The sequence below is a fragment of the Prionailurus viverrinus genome, chromosome B1 (genome assembly GCF_022837055.1).
Source record: "Prionailurus viverrinus isolate Anna chromosome B1, UM_Priviv_1.0, whole genome shotgun sequence".
Classification (NCBI taxonomy): Eukaryota; Metazoa; Chordata; class Mammalia; order Carnivora; family Felidae; genus Prionailurus; species Prionailurus viverrinus.
The window spans coordinates 22,654,919-22,661,959 of NC_062564.1; positions in this window are offsets into that span (position 1 = coordinate 22,654,919).

The window sequence follows — 7,041 nt, forward strand, 5'->3', positions numbered from 1 at the left end:
CTGACGACAGAGCTCAGTTTTGTGGGGAACAAAGGCGCTCGCCAGCGCCATCTCCCCCGCCCATCCCCCAGCCAAAATCCCAAAGGGAACCGGTTCCTGCCGGGGAAATTGCTCGCTCCGCGCAAACACCCAACTCTGTGCTTCTGCGGAGCCAAACCTCCGGCAGCAGATCTGACTCCCTCCCGCTGCCACAGGGCCCCTCCTGAAGTGGATCACCTAAAGAGAAGCGAGCTAAGCCTGCCCTGCCTGCCCCCTTGCACCTTGTCTTCCCACCCCAGCTAATACGCCAGATCCCCAGCATCACAAGCCTGGCAGGGTGCAAGTAGCCCAGATGGGCCAGCCACCCCACAGTGAATCCTGCCCCTAGGAGAGGGGGAGAGAAGGCACACACCAGTCTGACTGTGGCCCCAGCGGTGGGCTGGGGGCAGACATCAGGTCAGACTGCGGCCCCGCCCACCAACTCCAGTTATACACCACAGCACAGGGGAAGTGCCCTGCAGGTCCTCACCACGCCAGGGACTATCCAAAATGACCAAGCGAAGAATTCCCCTCAGAAGAATCTCCAGGAAATAACAACAGCTAATGAGCTGATCAAAAAGGATTTAAATAATATAACAGAAAGTGAATTTAGAATAATAGTCATAAAATTAATCGCTGGGCTTGAAAACAGTATACAGGACAGCAGAGAATCTCTTGCTACAGAGATCAAGGGACTAAGGAACAGTCACGAGGAGCTGAAAAACGCTTTAAACGAAATGCAAAACAAAATGGAAACCACCACGGCTCGGATTGAAGAGGCAGAGGAGAGAATAGGTGAGCTAGAAGATAAAGTTATGGAAAAAGAGGAAGGTGAGAAAAAGAGAGATAAAAAAATCCAGGAGTATGAGGGGAAAATTAGAGAACTAAGTGATACACTAAAAAGAAATAATATACGCATAATTGGTATCTCAGAGGAGGAAGAGAGAGGGAAAGGTGCTGAAGGGGTACTTGAAGAAAACATAGCTGAGAACTTCCCTGAACTGGGGAAGGAAAAAGGCATTGAAATCCAAGAGGCACAGAGAACTCCCTTCAGACGTAACTTGAATCGATCTTCTGCACGACATATCATAGTGAAACTGGCAAAATACAAGGATAAAGAGAAAATTCTGAAAGCAGCAAGGGGTAAACGTGCCCTCACATATAAAGGGAGACCTCTAAGACTCGTGACTGATCTCTCTTTTGAAACTTGGCAGGCCAGAAAGAATTGGCACAAGATTTTCAGGGTGCTAGACAGAAAAAATATGCAGCCGAGAATCCTTTATCCAGCAAGTCTGTCATTTAGAATAGAAGGAGAGATGAAGGTCTTCCCAAACAAACAAAAACTGAAGGAATTTGTCACCACTAAACCAGCCCTACAAGAGATCCTAAGGGGGACCCTGTGAGACAAAGTCCCAGAGACATCACTATAAGCATAAAACATACAGACATCACAATGACTCTAAACCCGTATCTTTCTATAATAACACTGAATGTAAATGGATTAAATGCGCCAACCAAAAGACATAGGGTATCAGAATGGATAAAAAAACAAGACCCATCTATTTGCTGTCTACAAGAGACTCATTTTAGACCTGAGGACACCTTTAGATTGAGAGTGAGGGGATGGAGAACTATTTACCATGCTACTGGAAGCCAAAAGAAAGCTGGAGTAGCCATACTTATATCAGACAAACTAGACTTTAAATTAAAGGCTGTAACAAGAGATGAAGAAGGACATTATATAATAGTTACAGGGTCTATCCATCAGGAAGAGCTAACAATTATAAATGTCTATGCGCTGAATACCAGAACCCCCAAATATATAAAACAATTACTCATAAACATAAGCAACCTTATTGATAAGAATGTGGTAATTGCAGGGGACTTTAACACCCCACCTACAGAAATGGATAGATCATCTAGACACACGGTCAATAAAGAAACAAGGGCCCTGAATGAGACATCGGATCAGATGGACTTGACAGATATATTTAGAACTCTGCATCCCAAAGCAACAGAATATACTTTCTTCTCGAGTGCACATGGAACATTCTCCAAGATAGATCATATACTGGGTCACAAAACAGCCCTTCATAAGTTTACCAGAATTGAAATTATACCATGCTTACTTTCAGACCACAATGCTATGAAGCTTGAAATCAACCACAGGAAAAAGTCTGGAAAACCTCCAAAAGCATGGAGGTTAAAGAACACCCTACTAACGAATGAGTGGGTCAACCAGGCAATTAGAGAAGAAATTTAAAAATATATGGAAACAAACGAAAATGAAAATACAACAATCCAAACGCTTTGGGACGCAGAGAAGGCAGTCCTGAGAGGAAAATACATTGCAATCCAGGCCTATCTCAAGAAACAAGAAAAATCCCAAATACAAAATCTAACAGCACACCTAAAGGAAATAGAAGGAGAACAGCAAAGGCAGCCTAAACCCAGCAGAAGAAGAGAAATAATAAAGATCACAGCAGAAATAAACAATATAGAATCTAAAAAAACTGTAGAGCAGATCAACGAAACCAAGAGTTGGTTTTTTGAAAAAATAAACAAAATTGACAAACCTCTAGCCAGGCTTCTCAAAAAGAAAAGGGAGATGACTCAAATAGATAAAATCATGAATGAAAATGGAATGATTACAACCAATCCCTCAGAGATACAAACAATTATCAGGGAATACTATGAAAAATTATATGCCAACAAATTGGAAAACCTGGAAGAAATGGACAAATTCCTGAACACCCACACTCTTCCAAAACTCAATCAGGAGGAAATAGAAAGCTTGAACAGACCCATAACCAGCGAAGAAATTGAATCGGTTATCAAAAATCTCCCAACAAATAAGAGTCCAGGACCAGATGGCTTCCCAGGGGAGTTCTACCAGACGTTTAAAACAGAGATAATACCTATCCTTCTCAAGCTATTCCAAGAAATAGAAAGGGAAGGAAAACTTCCAGACTCATTCTATGAAGCCAGTATTACTTTGATTCCTAAACCAGACAGAGACCCAGTAAAAAAAGAGAACTACAGGCCAATATCCCTGATGAATATGGATGCAAAAATTCTCAATAAGATACTAGCAAATCGAATTCAACAGCATAGAAAAAGAATTATTCACCATGATCAAGTGGGATTCATTCCTGGGATGCAGGGCTGGTTCAACATTCACAAATCAATCAACGTGATACATCACAGTAACAAAAAAAAAGAGAAAAACCATATGATCCTGTCAATCGATGCAGAAAAGGCCTTTGACAAAATCCAGCACCCTTTCTTAATAAAAACCCTTGAGAAAGTCGGGATAGAAGGAACATACTTAAAGATCATAAAAGCCATTTATGAAAAGCCCACAGCTAACATCATCCTCAACGGGGAAAAACTGAGAGCTTTTTCCCTGAGATCAGGAACACGACAGGGATGCCCACTCTCACCGCTGTTGTTTAACATAGTGCTGGAAGTTCTAGCATCAGCAATCAGACAACAAAAGGAAATCAAAGCCATCAAAATTGGCAAAGATGAAGTCAAGCTTTCACTTTTTGCAGATGACATGATATTATACATGGAAAATCCGATAGACTCCACCAAAAGTCTGCTAGAACTGATACAGGAATTCAGCAAAGTTGCAGGATACAAAATCAATGTACAGAAATCAGTTGCATTCTTATACACTAACAATGAAGCAACAGAAAGACAAATAAAGAAACTGATCCCATTCACAACTGCACCAAGAAGCATAAAATACCTAGGAATAAATCTAACCAAAGATGTAAAGGATCTGTATGCTGAAAACTATAGAAAGCTTATGAAGGTAATTGAAGAAGATTTAAAGAAATGGAAAGACATTCCCTGCTCATGGATTGGAAAAATAAATATTGCCAAAATGTCAATACTACCCAAAGCTATCTACACATTCAATGCAATCCCAATCAAAATTGCACCAGCATTCTTCTCGAAACTAGAACAAGCTATCCTAAAATTCATATGGAACCACAAAAGGCCCCGAATAGCCAAAGGAATTTTGAAGAAGACCAAAGCAGGAGGCATCACAATCCCAGACTTTAGCCTCTACTACAAAGCTGTCATCATCAAGACAGCATGGTATTGGCACAAAAACAGACACATAGAGCAATGGAATAGAATAGAAACCCCAGAACTAGACCCACAAACGTATGGCCAACTCATCTTTGACAAAGCAGGAAAGAACATCCAATGGAAAAAAGACAGCCTCTTTAACAAACGGTGCTGGGAGAACTGGAGAGCAACATGCAGAAGGTTGAAACTAGACCACTTTCTCACACCATTCACAAAAATAAACTCAAAATGGATAAAGGACCTAAATGTGAGACAGGAAACCATCAAAACCTTAGAGGAGAAAGCAGGAAAAGACCTCTCTGACCTCAGCCGTAGCAATCTCTTACTCGACACATCCCCAAAGGCAAGGGAATTAAAAGCAAAAGTGAATTACTGGGACCTTATGAAGATAAAAAGCTTCTGCACAGCAAAGGAAACAACCAACGAAACTAAAAGGCAACCAGCGGAATGGGAAAAATATTTGCAACTGACATATCGGACAAAGGGCTAGTATCCAAAATCTATAAAGAGCTCACCAAACTCCACACCCGAAAAACAAATAACCCAGTGAAGAAATGGGCAGAAAACATGAATAGACACTTCTCTAAAGAAGACATCCAGATGGCCAACAGGCACATGAAAAGATGTTCAGCGTCGCTCCTTATCAGGGAAATATAAATCAAAACCACACTCAGGTATCACCTCACGCCAGTCAGAGTGGCCAAAATGAACAAATCAGGAGACTATAGATGCTGGAGAGGATGTGGAGAAACGGGAACCCTCTTGCACTGTTGGTGGGAAGGCAAACTGGTGCAGCCGCTCTGGAAAGCAGTGTGGAGGTTCCTCAGAAAATTAAAAATAGACCTACCCTATGACCCAGCAATAGCACTGCTAGGAATTTATCCAAGGGATACAGGAGTACTGATGCATAGGGCCACTTGTACCCCAATGTTCATAGCAGCACTCTCAACAATAGCCAAATTATGGAAAGAGCCTAAATGTCCATCAACTGATGAATGGATAAAGAAATTGTGGTTTATATACACAATGGAATATTACGTGGCAATGAGAAAAAATGAAATATGGCCTTTTGTAGCAACGTGGATGGAACTGGGGAGTGTGATGCTAAGTGAAATAAGCCATACAGAGAAAGACAGATACCATATGGTTTCACTCTTATGTGGATCCTGAGAAACTTAACAGGAATCCATGGGGGAGGGGAAGGAAGAAAAAAAAGAGACAAAACTGAGAACAAACTGAGGGTTTATGGGGGGTGGGAGGGAGGGGAGGGTGGGTGATGGGTATTGAGGAGGGCACCTTTTGGGATGAGCACTGGGTGTTGTATGGAAACCAGTTGGTCAATAAATTTCATATATATAAAAAAAAACTTGAATAAGATGTTCAAAGCCCCGCTGGCAGCTTAAAATGAACCAGTTTTGAGATAAGGACTTCAGGGTGCATATTTGTAGGGGAACGTCATGTAGAAGACATGACTGCCAGTCGACCTATGAGCGGGACCCCACATTCTGAGGCTCCTCACGCCCTCCTCTGCCCTTGGCTTGGCTTTCCTGCTCCCAGAGGCTGCTCAGAGGACACAGCCTTGAGATAGTGATGTGATGCTGAGAACACGTGCACAGTGTACATCACTAAACCCAGTTAATGCGCATTTATAAACTTCTAAGATTTGGTGGGCAGGTGAGGAATCCGTTCATCTTCCTGTGACCCAAGACAAGCCTCATAGGTATGTTTCCTTTGCTTATTGAAACTGACACCTACCAACCTAGGGTGGCCAGTCCCTTTCTTCGGTCTCTCCCTGCCCTCCATGGAAGGGAGCCAGTTTCAGATTACACCAAGGAAGCTCCTGAGAGGATTGCTAGGATTCTAGGATAAAATAGAATAATTTGCATCATAGAATAATTTTTGTATTACCAAATTGCTGACGTTTAAAGAAAGGGGAGGGAAAAGACGTTGGCAATATTTACAAAGTGCCTACAGTATGGCAGGAACTTTATAAACAATCACATTTAATGTTTAAAACAAGTCTTTATTGGAGCGCCCGGGTGGCTCAGTAGGTGAAGCATCCAACTCTTGATTTCAGCTCAGGTCATGATCTCACGGTTCTTGAGTCTGAGCCCCACACCCGGCTCTGTGCTGACAGCTTGGAGCCTGCTTGGGATTCTCTCTCCCTCTCTCTCTGCCACCCCCCCCCGCAAAAATAAATAAACATTAAAAAAATTAATAAATAAGTCTTTATAACGGAAATTTCCTCATTTTACAAATGAGGAAATCGAGGTCCCGTCAGACTTCAGGATTTAGTTTCAAATTCAGCCATAAATTATAGACCCCAATGAATTACATTTTATCTGGCACAATGGGATTCCACATGTTGGTGGCAATTTCTACTCCATTTTACATACTTGGTTAATTCGAATCATACATAATTGTGCCATTAATTTTAAGCATATAAAATGTGAACTTGGGCAGCTATTAAATGTGTGTGAGTTTTCTCATCCTAAAATATGGATGATAATAAATATATTCATTTAAATAATCTTAATTGTTCCAGCCTTATCAGGTGTGTCTATTTATCACCCTCTTTCTTTTAGGATAAGAGGGGCTCACACACAAGAGTTAGTAGCTGCCCAAATTGAGCCCATTAATGTTGTGGATCCAGATTTTGATTTTGAAAACCTGACTCAAGAACCTACACAGAAAGCCATCTGATATGCTGCCTCCCTAAGTCTGACCACACTCTGGGGGCCTCCCGGACTCTGAACGTTTGCACGGGGGCCTCCCTGACTCCGAATGTACCTACAGGTGATACAGATCAAAGAAGTTGTTCATGAAACATAGCAGTTCTTTAAATACATCTCTGAAGAGATGATTAAGTGTAATTCAATATATTAGATCCCCTAATGTCACCTACACTTTATTGCATAC